General features: G+C 42.5%; 1 long non-coding RNA gene across 1 annotated transcript; it reads right to left on the bottom strand.

Annotated features, from left to right (window-relative positions):
- Positions 1-11,956: 11,956 nt before the first annotated feature.
- On the bottom strand, positions 11,957-15,576 carry LOC120888491 (uncharacterized). The gene is made up of 3 exons (XR_013423452.1): positions 14,761-15,576; positions 14,244-14,407; positions 11,957-12,647 (listed from the first exon to the last, which is right to left on the bottom strand). It is a non-coding gene; the product is annotated as an uncharacterized LOC120888491 (long non-coding RNA).
- Between the last annotated feature and the right edge of the window lie 9 nt (positions 15,577-15,585).

Here is a 15,585-nt window from a genome sequence, read left to right as displayed (position 1 = left end):
CTCTGCATCAGGTGGACCCAGAGTCTCAGCTCAATGTCACTAAGTTGAGCCATTTTCTCTCTGGTAGACAAGTTTTGCCTGGCACTAAAAAATCCCTGCAAATTCAAATGTAATTGACAAATGTCATAGATGTCACAGATAGCAAAATTCAGTGTGGTTTGCTCTCTTGGGGCTGACTTCAAACCACTGATTGACAAGAGCTAAACTTCAGCTTTTGCTTTAAAAAATAGACCACATAATAGATTATTAAAAATAACACAGGGATAGGTATTATGTAAAATTTCCTATTTCAAAAAGAGAGAAAAAATTACTAGCTATTACCTTTTCATAGCTGATTTTATTTGCAGCTCTGTGATACTTTTTATGCTATGTCATTATCAATCAAGACACCCAGATAAATTGCTTAACAGAGAGGCAATAGAGAGCTGCTCATGCAACCACCCAGCTGAGAAGAGCTTCTGTCTACTCTTTTCTTTCCTGGCAGACAGAATTGTGTGGTCTACAGTTGTTCTCATGCTCTCATGTCCATTGATCTGAAGCCGTTGTGCAAATTTTTTTTTTTAAGCTGGATTTCCTTCTCTCCATTGTAGCATGGATAATTATGAAAAGATGAAGAGAGAAAAAGAGAAGCATCACTTTTTATAATCATTGGTATTCATTGATCATCCAGGACATCCCTGCCTCTGAGCATGCCTGGTTCCCACTTCCAACAGCTGCCCAAGTAGGCATTCTTCATCCCTTTCCACAGCTGTGTACACTAAACTGGAGGAAGTTAAGTCACTTGTCTGGACTCATCCTTCTGGTATGAAGTGGAGCCTGGCTTCCAGCCCAGCTCTCTGCCTCCAGGCCTTGCGCTAGCCACTGTTCAGCTGCCTGGCTAAGAACATGCCCAGCATTGGCCAAGCATTTTCCGTGACTGTCCCGGTAGTGCATTCATTTGCCTTCCTACATAAACCTCTTCCCACTTAAAAAAAAAAAAATACTGCTCTTCACTGTAATTGTACCATGATGAATGACCTTACAGAGGATTTTCAAACATAAGATGTGCTATTGTTTCAATAGAGCTTGTCCCCACCACAGCTCACTGGAGGCCTGATTCCTCTGTGGCAGTATTGGGAGGTGGGGCCTCCGTGGGAAGTGTTTGGATCATGGAGGCAGAAACCTCAAGAACGGGCTAATGTCTCTCTGGTCAAATAGGTGAGCTATTGCAGAAGTTCAATCCTTTTTTCTCTCTGTGCCAGACCTGCTTGTCCATCTGCTTTGCCCCCATGCATGGAACAATGAGATCCTCACCAAAAGCTGAGAAGATACCAGCACTATGTCCTTGGACTTTCTAGCCTTCAACCAGAACTGTAAGCTAAATAAACTACTTTTCTATAATTAACCGGCATCAGGTATTCTGTTATAGCAACAGAAAACAGACTAAAAGAGGACGTCTCTCACTCTCTTAACTGTTGGCAGTTTTTCTATTTCCTTCCAGTTTTCCTTAATGTGGGCTTACTGTATTTCACCACATAATCATTACAGAATTTTATGCCAAATTTTTTTTTTTTTTTGCAAAAACATGGGGTGTGCCATTATCTGAAACTTAAAAAAAAAAGTGCCAGTATTAAAGATCATTTATTGGGGTTGGTGTTGTGGCCCAGTGGTAGAGCGATTGCCTTGCACATGTGAGGCACTGAGTTCGATCCTCAGCACCACATAAAAAATAAATAAAGGTACTATGTCCATCTACAACTAAAAATATTCATATATTTTTAAAAAATATAATTTATTATTAAACTGTCTCTGATGCAAGATTAGGATGCGTCGAATACTTGTGAATATATGTTAAAATTGAATAGTCCAAATCACACACATTATTTCTTTGTGGCAGTTTAGAGAACATTTTCTCAGTGTGAAAAAAATAACCACATTGGTTGTTATTGATTTGTTCAGTATAATCAAAATATTAATCTTGAGAAAACTACTACAGGGTCGCAAAGTATGAACATAAAAATTTAATCTTCTGTGTCTAAAGATTCTGCCGCACCACTATCTGGTTATCTGATGACACAGACATCCTCAGGGCCACTCAACTCCTAAACACGCTGCTGGGCTTTTTCAAATGTACTGACAATGTGCATGCGCTGAGCATTCCAGGTTCTCCCTAACAGTGTTGGAGAAGACAAATGCGCATGTGCCATGATGAACACATCACTGCTCTGTTTACTTTTTAAGAGGCCTGAGAAACAGAATTAGACTATTCAAATTCCTAGCCAAAAAAGGTATGCCGGAGGCATCACAGTATCTGATCTCAAATTATACCACAGAGCTACGGCAACAAAAACTTCACAGTACTGGCATAAAAACAGACACACGGACCAATGGTACAGCATAGAAGACACAGAGACAAACCCACATGTTTACAGTCACATGACCCTTGACAAAAGTGCGAAAAACATAGAGAAAATGATGCTAGGAAAACTAGTTATTCATATGTAAAAGGATGAAACTAGAACCCATCTCTCATTCTGCACAAAAATCAACTCAAAATGGATCAAAACCCTAGAAATTTAGACCAGAAACTATGCAACTCCTAGAAGAAAATGTAGGGCCAATATTCTAGCATATGGGCACAGGCATCTGTTTACTCAATAGGAACCCCAAAGCTCAGGAAATAATGCCAAGAGTTAATAGATGGAATGGCATCAATTAAAAAGCTTCTGCACATCAAAGAAACAATTAGAAATGTGCAGAGAGCGCCTACAGAATGAGAGAAAATCTTTGCTAGTTATTCTTCTAACAGAGGATAAATATCTACAATATAAAGAACTCACAAAACTTTACACTAAAAAAAAACAAATAACTTAATAAATGGGCAAATGAATTAAAAGATACTTCTCGAAAGAAGGACTACAAATGGCCAATAAATATATGTAAAAATGTTCAACATCATCAGCAATTAGGGAAGTGCAAATTAAAACTACACAGATTTCATCTCACACCAATAAGAATGGCAGTCATCAAGAATACAAATAATAATAAAAGCTGGATAGGATGTAGAGTAAAAGGAACATTTATACAGTGTTGGTGTGATTGTAAATTAATAGAACCACTATAGAAATCAGTATGGAGGTTCCCCAAAGAGTAGGCATGGAATCACCATAGGACCCAGCTATATCACTGTTCAGTATTTATCCTGAAGAATTAAAGTCTTTTACTACAGCACAATTCACAAGAGCCAAACTATGGAACCAGTCTATATGTCCATTAACACATGAATGGATAAGGAAAATGTGGTATATGTACACAGTTGAGTTTTCTTCAGCCATAAAGAAAAAGGAAATTATATTATTTGCAGGAAAATGAATAAAACTAGAGAAGATTATTGTTTTAGTTTTTTTTTTCTTCTTCTGTGACTAAAGGGCCCAACCAGAACAACTGTAGAGGAGGAAAAGATTATTTGAGGACTCACAGTTTCAGAGGTCTTAGTCAATAGAAGGCTAGCGCATTCCTCAGGGCTCTAGGTGAGGCAGAACATTATGGCGGAAGAGTGTGGTAGAGGGAAGCAGCTCACATGATGATCAGAAAGCCTAGAAAGAGACTCCACTCTCCAGATACAAAATATATACCTCAAAGCCACGCCCCCAATTAACCACTTCCTCCAGCCACGCCCCACCTGCCTCCAGTTACCACTCAATTAATCCCATCAGGGATCAATTCACTAAATAGCTTAAGGCTATAACCCAGTCTTTTCTCCTCCAGATCTTCTTGCATTGTCTCACACTCGAGCTTTTGGAGGACACCACATCTAAAGCACAACAATTATAAAATACTAAGCAAAATAAGTCAGACTAGAAGGTCAAGGTCATTATGTTTTCTCTCATATGCAGAAGCTAGGGTGGAAAGAGGAAAGAAAGATGGGGGCAGTCTCATAAAAATCAAAGGGAGATCAATAAAGGAAAGGGATCAAGGGGTGGGAGATTGGGAGGGAGCAGGGAAGTGCTGGGGAGTGATATTGGCCATTTATGTTCAAATATGTAAACTACAAATCCCATTGCTATGTACAAATATAATGCACCAATTTAAAAATGTGGGGAGGGCTGGGGATGTGGCTCAAGCACTAGCCTGGCATGCGTGCGGCCCAGGTTCGAACCTCAGCACCACATACAAACAAAGATGTTGTGTCCGCCGAAAACTAAAATATATATATTAAAAAATTCTCTCTCTCACTCTTGTCAGATCAGTCGGGGCAGGGAATGGCCAAAGGAGGCAGATTTAAAAGGGCCGCTGAACAGGCTTTATTGAGATATCACTCCCGGGCAGAACTCCATCAGACCCACAGAGGAGACAGGGGAAGGGTCTGAGGAGAAACCTGCGGAAGCCCAACCGGACTAGACTTTTATGGGGCTTACAGCAGGAAGGGAAGGGCTTGGGACAGGAAAAGGTGTTCTTAGAGTCCCTTGCCCCCTTGGAGTTGGTCAGGGGAGTTGGCTGAACTCCAGGATTGGCCAGGGGTGTCCTAATGATTGACAGGCATTTCTGCCGTCATCTGATTGATGTTCTTTTCCAGTGCGGGCTGCTTTGTTCTAAGTTGCCACTAAGTCGCCACCAAGTCGCCACCACCAACCTAACAACTCTCTCTTTAAAAATAAATAAATAAATAAATAAATATTAAAAAAAAAAAAAGTTGGGAAAAGAGGCTGGGGTTGTGACTCAGTGGTACAGTGCCTGCCTAGCACATGTGAGCAATGAAAGGTCATAAACCAGTTTTGGACTAAAAAAAACAGAATGCGGCAATTATGTTGTAGTGATGATTATATGATGAAATACTGTAGCACACGTTTTCAAATGTCAAGAATTATATGTCCTTCTTTGGGTGTTTAACTTAATATCATGAACACATTTCTATTTCCACATATACTTTGTAATTATTCATTCAACAACTGTATAGAATTCATCAACTTAATATAGTCCCATTTCTTAAACTATTTTTCTTCTTTTGAATTGTTTATCATGTTTCCCTGATATGACTAATGTTATATTGTTGAGAGCCACAGCCGAGTCGGGATGGCACCTAGCATTTTGCCAGAAGGAGTGGTTGAGAGGTGATGCCAGCGAGTCATTAAGATGATGATAATTAAGTTATGCTGTGTATAATTGCTGTGACTGGATGATGCTGGATTGAAACAGACTGTGTATTCAGTTGTATATAGACCCCTGCTGTCCGGCAATAGGGCGGCTCCTGCTGCCTCGGGTGCCGCTACTTTTGAGTTCTCTCGGAGTTCCGGAGTTCCCGTTGAATGTTGAGTTCTCGCGGAGCCTGGTGGAGGGTGAGAGAGTTCCTGGGAAGCATGCTCGCGTAGAGTGCGGGTGAGAGTTTGGGCAATAAAGGAGTTCCTGTTTGAACCTACAAGTGCCTCATGGCGGCTCGGTTATTTGTGCCCAGACTGCAGCATTATATAAACTTTTTTTCCAGTCTATACCCTTTCTCCATTCACTAAGATTTTTCTTTTTCTTTTGGTGCTGGGGATAGAACCCAGGTCCCTGTGCATATGAGGCAAGCACTCCACCCCTGAGCCATACCTTCAGCCCCTCACTGAGATTTTTCTTTAGGCCAAATTCCCAAAAGCATAATTATAGACCAAAGCATCTGAGTATTTTATGCTTGTCTCTCTTTCTTGCATCCTAAATACTTATCTATAATTTTTGACATTCTTCCTCTCAACTCCTTAGCATGACCTGGGAGTCAATCACTTGCTTTCCCTCCTACTTGGCTGGTATTAGGTTATACCAGAGCTTGCTTACCAAGCTGCTACCAATTTCTGAACGTAAGTTAGACTTGTTGAAAAATCCTGTGTATCCCATTTAAGTAGCAGGCCAGAAAGATTTAATAGTAATAATAGCTACACAGTGCTGGCAGGGGTATAAGGCAACACGCATCCTAATTAATTTCACTGGGTATAGACTGGTACCTCTGTGAAAGGTAATTTGGCCACATGTATGAAGGCATTAAAATGTGTATGTAGTATATTTACTAAGTGTCACTTAAAAAAGAAAATAAAACTTGAAAAACTGTGCACCTTTAATTCAATCATTTTCTTTTTATTACTTATTCTAAAGGAGGTAGCCATTTAGCTACAAGCATATTCTTTACAGCTTAACTTAAAATAGCAAAATTAGAAATAAATTTATAACCAACAGAAGGGAATTGGTATGATAAATGATAACACATCTGAATGATAGAATACATATGATACAATATATGATAGAATAATATGCAGCCATTTAAAAATATAACTGTAAATGACATGATGCCATAACAACCTAAACACAAGTTTATATATCTAATGAAAAACAAAGTCACAAAATAGTACTTACGTTATCTACTTGTGTAAAATATATAATCAGCTTTGCATACCTGAGAGTTCTGCATCCACAGATTAAACCAACCATGGATCAAAGATATTTTCATAGAAAATTTGTGTCTGTACAATATGTACCATCTTTTTCCAATCATGATTCCCTAAACAATATGGCATAACTATTTACATAGTATTTAAATTATATTAGGTATCATAAGCAATCTAGAGATAATTGAAAGTGTCAGTGGGATGTGCATTTATTATATGCAAATACTTCACTTCTTACATAAGAAACTTGAGCATCCTCAGACTTTGGTATCTTCAGGGATCCTAGACCCAATCCCCCATGGATAGCGAAGGATAACTGTATACATAGGTACAAGTGGTTGAAGACATACTCTAATTGTTAACAGTATTTACATCTGGATGATGTCATTATTGGTGTTTAATGGTTTTGCTTTTAAAATTTTTTCTCTACTTGTATTAGTGTTTTTATAATAAGAAACAAATAATTGAAGTTTTTTTTTTTCTTATTTGAAACCAGTTTCTAAAACTTTTGTGTGCAAAAAAAAAAGATGTTTCCGGCAGGGGATGTGGCTCAAGCGGTAGCACGCTCGCCTGGCATGCGTGGGGCCCGGGGTTCGATCCTCAGCACCACATACAAACAAAGATGTTGTGTCTGCCGAAAAAACTAAAAAAATAAATATTAAAATTCTCTCTCTCTCTCTCTCTCTCTCCAAAAAAAAAAAAAAAAAAAAAGATGTTTCCCTTACTCCACCAAAATGAAATGGGGACAAGAAGAATGGCTGACTATCATCTTCTAAATTCCATGTGTGCTCCTTCATCCACACCTCCAAATAAGAGGGGTCATCAGAGTGTAGCAAAGAGCATAAGGGAAATCACTTTCTAAATTTAATTCAAAATGTGGTAGCTCCAGCCTAGCAAAGGAAGAGAGTAGCCCCAATGTTGAGAGCCACAGCCAAAGGGGCCCCAGCAAACTTCCAGCTGCCAGCAAACTTCCAGCTGCCGGCTGATGATTGGCTCACAGCGGCCCCAGCAACATCTAGCTGATTGGCTCCTCTGCGGTGATGTTCATTGGGCGGTTTCCCTGCCCTTCAGACTATGGAACTGCTCATTGGGGGACTTCTTTGGTTCCGCCCACATGACCCAGCCAATCAGCCTCAAGAGCAGGAGGATTGTGGGAGGTGGTGAGGTTGGTGTGGGTGAGAGGCTTGTGGAAGCCGGTGGTGGCAGTTGGGCTCTGAGGGTTTTTCCCTGGAGCTGTTTTGTTTGGCGTTTGTAGTTCTAAAAATAAAGTTAGTTTCTTTTGACAAGTGGCTCCTGAATTGTGCCCAGCCAGACTTTGGCACCCCAACCCTCTAATAGTGGACATACACAGCTCTCCCCAGAGAAGTCACGGGGGCCTCCTCTTGAGAGAGGAAGGCTGGTATGGAAGAGATACCATCTCTCCTTTCTGTAATCATTTCTGTTGCTGTGTAACAAATTTCCCCCAGTACAGTACATCACCATGGCACACCTGCGTGGTGTCTCACAGTTTCCGAGGGCCAGAAGTCTGGGAGTGATTTAGCTCGGTGGTCCTGACTCGGGGTCTCTCATGAGATTGACTTCACCCTCAAGTGCACCTGCATGGTTATTGGTGGGCTTAGGCCCTCACTGTCTGGCTACAGGTCTTAGTTCCTTACCTCTTGGCCTCTCCACTCACAGTCTGCCTGTCCTTGTGATGTGGCAGCTGGCATCCTGAATGAGAGATCCAAGAGAAAGCACTGAACATGATACCTGCCGTGTCTTTTAAGACTTAATCTTGCAAATGAACTTCACTGTGGTTTTGCTGTACTGGCTGCACCAACTACCCCTGCTGATACGGAAGGGCAGGTACTGCAAAAAGGGGTGCTCCCTGGGAGGCATGGAGGGTCCAGGACCAGCTTGGAGGCTGCTGACCACTTTGACCACAAAGGCCTGACCACCTGGCTGGAACACCCACCACCATCACCTCTGCAGGAAACCTGGGGCCTCAGGAGCTAAAAGTCATCTTAAAGATATAAAGTTAGGACAACATGATTGCAAATGAATCCACAAACGCTCTGGTGGACCATTTTTGTTATCATTTAAATAAAACAACAGCAAGTGAAGAGCCCAACGATGACACGGTAAGTTGAAGGTAACGGGTCCTGTACACTCCATTTCCATTCATTATGCTTTGCTTACTGGAGACTTTTCAGACCACCTAGCCAGCAGTTTTCAGATTCTTGTAAATTGGGGCTGGGGTGTAGCTCAGAGGTAGAGTACATACCTAGCATGCAAGAGGCCCCCTGGGTTCTGTCCCCAGCACCACGAGAAGAAAAGAAAGGGAGAAAGTAAGCAAGAAAGAAGAGATTCTTATAAATTTATATTGCTTAAGTGCAAGTACTGTGGATACCAAAGAGGCTCCTTCTCTGTGTCTAGCCCTGTGTGCGATGTTACAGCCATTCTGGTTAACGTGCTCCCAGACTTGCCCTGGCTATTGTCCTAAAGGCACAACTTTTCCCAAAGGCAATTTGCTAGTCAGTTAAGCAGAGAGGTGAAGGGAACCGCAATCCCTCACAGCCTGTGTCACCAAGGAGTTTAAAGCCTCAGAATGGCTCTTGTCTACTTAGTTCCAAAGCACATCAGAGCACAGCAACCCCAGGCCCTGGGTTCCACAGAGCCCCGTGCCCTCTGCAGCACCTGGCCTGCTGGCCCCTGCAGGGAAGGCTGGACCTTTTGCCTGCTCTGGGTCCCTACACCTGCCCCAAGGCCACACTATATTAAGCTCTACTGCCAGGGCCACCTCCTCTCCGCCCTTGGCCCTTTCCAGCTTGTAATTCATTTTGAAAAGTATCACTAGCAAGGTAGTTCCCGCTTCCACACACTGCCCCCTACATTCTAGAAGGTAATCTAAGGTATCAATTACAATGAAAGGAAGAATCAATGTGACCTTTTATAGTCTTCTAAGGATTGGACTGTAAGATTGCTTTATAACCCCAGGGTTTACTGAAGACTATTTATTAGACTTGTTAAATAAATGCATGAAGAGCAAGGTAAGGGTAACTTTAAGCCTACTAGCCCTGTTTGCTAAAATGAAACTGGCAATGCCATGATGTCCCCATCCCCACTTCTGCCCCATGACCCCTCCAAAAATTGGCCAATGGAACTGTACAGTAAGGGGACCCACAGCTGAGGTCGAGACTGTCATCCTACTGTTCAATTGTGTGCCTCTTGGCATCAGAAGACCTAATAATGCATCTCAACTCAGATGTCTTCTTATCACTACGAACCGCATCTGCATTAGGAGGCTTGGATCGGGTAACAAGACAGGAAGAAAAATCTTCCAGAGGAGATACAGAATATATTTAGAGGGGAAGAAAGGGGTGTAGTGTGGGCATAGTTGACCTGCTTACAGAGTTCAGAGAGACAGGTTGGAGTGAATCCAAGAGACCCAGTGGTGGCTCTCCTGTCCTGATAAATGTGGTACCAGCAGCAGCATAGCAGGTGTGTAAATCCTGTATTGGTTGGGACTCTCCCAGTGGCCAAGTGACAAAAGCTGAATTCAAGTGGCACGTCTATACAATGGAATATTACTCAGCCATAAATAAGAATGAAATTATGCTATTTGCCAGTAAATGGATGGAACTGGAGACTATCTTTCTAAGTGAAATAAGCCAATCCCCAAAAAAACAAAGGCTGAATGTTCTTTCTGATATGTGGATGCTAACACACAATAAGTGGGGAGGGAGAATTGGAGTACTTTGGATTAGACAAAAGGGAATGAAGGGAAGGGTGGTTGAATGGGAATAGAAGAGACGGTGGGATGCATCAGACATAGCTCTCCTGTGTGCACATATGAATACACGACCAGAGGGACTCCGCATGCACAACCACAAGAATGGGAAGTACACTCCATGTTTATATGATATGTCAAAATACACTCTACTGTCATGTATAACTAAAAAGAACATTTTTTTTAAGTTGAATTCAAACTAGCTGGACAATGGAGGCAGGAACTTAAAGGAAAGATTCGGATGCTATGAGAATTCTCCACCCTCAACCCCCATCCTTATCTCTGTTTTTCTCTCTCTGTGTAGATTTTGTCTTCTCTTCCTATAGAAAGTGGCCTTCACACAGCCGTGGACATGGAAGTCTATCTCCCTGAGTCACAGTCACAGGACTCTGTGGCCACAGAACAAAGGGCTCTTCTGAGAGGTCCAGTGGGAAGTTCTGGGGTAGGACTCTCTTAGGTGCCAGGTTCACCTCCACACTAGTCCCTTTAGCCAAGAGGCCAGCTGAGTTAGCAAAAGATGGAGCAGAAGGGCTGACAATAGCTCCTACAAGCATGTGGGTCTGGGCTGGGACAGTGTTTTGCTTCCAACCCACTTCCTGGCTGTGTTCTCAGTCTAACCTTTACTCTCATCATCTTCAAAATAGGGATATATTAATACCAGCCACAATTCTGTTATAAAGATTTAAATGCAATGATGCATATAAATACTAAATTCCACATCTGGCACATAGCAACTATTTGGAAAGTCTATTTTCTATTTTGGCCATTATTAATGCTTTGCTATCTGCTCAACAGAGAAACCAAACTATGGTACCTGGACCCCTAATTTGCACCCAAAGGATGGCTTTGTGTACCTGCCAACAATCCCCTACTTCTTCATACAGAACGATGCTGGGTAACATACCATAAAATACTACAAATCACAACAGAAGGTGTGGGAGGGTTCACAATGGTCAGAACCAGAATCATCCAATTTAGGATTTAAAAGAACTACTTGAAGCCAGGCGTTGTAGCGCACACCAGTAATCCTAGCAGCTCTGGAGGCTGAGGCAGGAGGATCACAATTTCAAAGCCAGCCTCAGCAACTTAGGGAGGTCCTCAGCAACTTATCAAGACTCTCTCAAAATTAAAAGTACAAAGGGCTGGGGACTTAGCTCAGTGGTTAAGCACCCACGGGTTCAATCCTGTTACCAGCAAAGAAAGAACTCCCTGATATTTCAGATAGTAAAACTGAATCGTCCACCTGCCTAGAGTCAGGAAACATAACTTAGTGCACAAGATTCTGTTGCCATGGAGAGAGAGCATGCTGGATTTTCAGGCAACAAGAAGACTCTGTTGATCTTGCCTGAGCTGGTGTTGACCTGCTGTCAGGCCTCTTCTTGACCATCTGTAAAATGGGGCTGATGAGATTCCTCTCCTCCTCCCACTGGGAGGAACAGCGAGACTAAGTGAGGCACCGTTGGTGAACTGCTGTGCGCTCCTCTAATAAAAGGCTCTATGCAGGTGCTTGGCTTTGTTAAACTCTTCCTGGTTGTCAGGTATAGAGTGAGGAGCTGCTTGGCGCCACTTCAGAGAGTTGCTAAGAAACACAGACACGGTAAATGTTCTTTTTCAAAACTGAGATCACATTGGGAGTTGGTGCAGTCACTGCCTTGACCTGTGAGACCTCATGCCCAATCATTGACACCATTCCTCGTCATGGTTTGAGAACTGCAATTAGACCAAGTGAACTTTGGCTGGATTACTGTTCAGTTAACAATAGGAGGCCAAGTAATTGCATGCCGTAGAGCAGTGGATTGAAAAAAAAGTTTATTAATAATACACTAAAAAGACAATAAAATCACTACAAAGGCATAAACCCAATGGTAGGTTAGGCCCAGCAGATATTGACTTGTGCAAGCTGAATTTAGGAATTTTTCTAGCGGGATGTGAAACAGTCATTTTAAAAACTAAAAGAGGCCAGGCTCAGTGGTGCCCACCTATAATCCCAGCCTCTCAGGAGGCTGAGACAGAAGGATCTCGAGTTCAAAGCCAGCCTCAGCAAAAGCAAGGTGCTAAGCAACTCAGTGAGACCCCTCTAAATAAAATTCTAAATAGGGCTGGGGATGTGGCTCAGTGGTCGAGTGACCCTGAGTTCAATCCCCAGTATACAACAAAACAAAAAAACTAAATGATATATACTTACAATTTTTAACATACATTAAAAGCAAAGCTAATAAATTCTCAAAACTTACAATTTTCTAATACTTTTATAACTATGCTTTCTCTAGAGGTTACTAACCAGCATTGCTCACGGGTTAATAGAAATCTCACATACTGAGGTGCTACTTTGCATTTCTTTCCAACTGCATATCCAGAGATGTCCTTTCCATGCCTTGAAATTGGTCCCAGTAGAAGTACGTATACCTCGGCAGTCAGACTGCTGCAAATCAGGTACCTCACTTTATCCAAGAGTCATTTGTGGACTGTTTACCAGTACACCACTGTAGACAAAGAGAGAACAGGACCAGAGACGACAGAAGGAAATAAAAAAGCTGGTGAATGAAAAGTGATGAATTTAACACAGAATATAAAACTGAAATCTAAACTCCCAAAAGGGGAACCCAAAGAAGCAAACCGGCTATACCACAAAACCTTAGAAAAAACAGAAGCTGGTCCCCTCTGTAGAACTTGGGTACAGATGTGCTGAAAATAAACGTGTTGAACATTTGTGCCAGAAACATTGTTTCTTCTCATCCCTGTGTGCACCTATGAGGAAAGGTTGAATCAGAGGCAGACTGGACTGGAGGACACTAGGCACAGCTGAGAACTTGCTTGCCATACTCTCTGGAAACAGAGAACTAAAAGTCTGTGCTCTGAACACGAGTGGTGTGACTCTACTTTGTGTACAACCAGAGACATGAAAAATTGTGCTCTATATTTGTAATATGAATTGTAATGTGTTCTGCTGTCATACATAACAAATTAAAATAATTTTTTTAAAAAAGTATTTGCTCTGAATTGTGAGATTCCACAGTCCCCTTCCCCCTTCTCTGCTGCTCCCAAAATGCTGACAATGAGGCTTTAACTCCACAGGCAGAAGATTAGAGGATTCACTGCTGGGGAAACTGGCCAGAAAGACTACAGAGAATGGTCTAGCAAGATGCCTTAGTGAAACATTCAAGTGTCTGCAGAATCACCCCACAGTGAGACCCCTAGTTGACAAGCTTCACCCACGTACACATTACTTGAGTGCAGCAATCACCAGACATTTCAAGGAAGACTCTAACACACACACACACACACACACACACACAAATATATATATATATATATATATATATATATTTTTTTTTTTTCAAAGTATAGTTCTGGGCTGGGAATGTGGCTCAGGCGGTAGCGCGCTCATTTGGCATGCGTGTGGCCTGGGTTCGATCCTCAGCACCACATACCAACAAAGATGTTGTATCGGCCGAGAACTAAGAAATAAATATTAATAATTCTCAAAAAAAAAAAAAGTATAGTTCTATGCCTGAATAAGCCATCAGGTGCAACGGGAGAGCAGAGACATTATTGCAAGGTCTCCAAATATTTACCTGCCATGAACCCTTTCTCCCAAAGCCACTGGAGGATATGCTCCAACAAAAGGAAGAATTGGCCAAGAAAGAAGATACAAGCTCCAAGAAACAGAGGATCCAACACAAGATACAAGGAAAGAAGATTCCCAAGAGGGAAGCTCTGGGGTCACAACAGTGGGCCTGAAGAGAAGCCTGTCTGAGTTTGGAGCATGATGATAGTTCCAGGAAGATGTCCTCACATGGAGCGAAAGGCCACAGAGAGATGACCAGTGTGTTCATCACACAAAGGGAAGCTCAGGGATGAATTATTTATATATATAAATAATGTGTATATATATACACACACACATACATACATACATATATAGGCATATATATGTATAAAGTATATATATACATAAAATAAGAAGATAAAGCAATTATTAACTCCAGAGAGCAAAAGATGTACAGAGAAATGTAATCACAGTTCACTGTCAACAATATTTACATGCCAAAACAACATTAATACTTGCAAATACTAACCAATGATTTCCTTAGATGTGATGTCCTGACTCATAATAAATATTTTTAAAACCATGTTTTCCGCACTGTAGGGTCTTGAAAATCAGAACACATCTTGACGTCGTTATGATAAAAAAGCATCATATCATGGTGTAATTGGGAGCATTCTTCTTCTATTGTGGCACCTAATAAAATAATGGTAAATTTCATCAACATTCGCAGCTAAGATAGGAAGAAATACAAGAACTCTCCTCGAAAGAGAGAGACAAGCAGGCCTGGAGACAGGAGGAGAAAGCTAACCCCTCATTTCCATAACAAGAAGTCAGCCGATTATCTCTACAATTATTATTTAGAGTGATTACTGCTAATTTCTGCAGAACAACTAAAATCAGAGGGCGGTTGACTCTGCACAGCATGATTGGGCCAGGAAGCTCCTAGGTTGCAATGGTTCTATGAGGGCTGAAGGTATCTGATTTGAAGCCAGACATATGTATTAGAAGTAAAAATATTAGGAATAAATATATTTTAAAAAACGTACTGAAGCTCTGCCATCTCGAGCCTCACTGAACCGGTGTCAGGCTGTGAAAGGCAAGAGGAATTTCTAAGGGTTCCTCCATCAAGACAGGCGCCCAGCCCGTCCCCACTGTCCTTCTGAGCCGGTTGCGGGAAGCCAGGCCTCCAGAGCGATGTGCACGTTGGTTCCCTGTCACCTCTGCCTCTTATCTTAGAACACGCCACCGCCGCCTGATTTCTCACGCTCCGGAGTTCGTGGAGCTGGTCTTGGGAGAAAGTGGTAACCGCAGCGCAGCGCGCATGCCACGCTTTTCTAAAGGTCTTGTTACTCAGAGCCCTGAAGGATGAGAAAGGAAGCCGGCCGTTGGCTAGGCAGGTGGGGAGCCTCCTTCACGTCGACATCTGTTCGTGGTTCGGGAAACCCAGGCCCCTCCTGTTTTGCAGAGGAAGAGCCCTGGATGCCTGACGCAGAGAGGCATCCGCTCCTGCTGCGCCCAGCCAGCAAGATTGACACCGGCGTCCGGAACAGGAGGGTGATAGAGCGAGAGGAAATTCCTCCTGATAAAGCAGAAACTGCACGTTCTTCAGATGTCAGGGTTGCACATGAGCTTCTGCAGGCAAAGAGGCCACCCAGCTGTGCGCCAGGACATTGTGGCACGGCCGGCTGCTGCAGAACAGCCATCTGCAGACGCTCCCAGGAATCTGGCGGCGCCGAGATGGGGAATACGCACCCAGGGAGTGCGAGGCACCCTGAGAAGCGGACCGGGCCACTGGCTTTCCCCCAGCAGGGCTGATTCAGCTGCCGTGAATGCCGCAGCCACACCACAGACTGATGGAAACTGTCCCGATG

This window comes from Ictidomys tridecemlineatus, chromosome 6 (genome assembly GCF_052094955.1).
Source record: "Ictidomys tridecemlineatus isolate mIctTri1 chromosome 6, mIctTri1.hap1, whole genome shotgun sequence".
Lineage (NCBI taxonomy): Eukaryota > Metazoa > Chordata > Mammalia > Rodentia > Sciuridae > Ictidomys > Ictidomys tridecemlineatus.
This window is presented reverse-complemented; position numbering and strand designations above follow the sequence as displayed.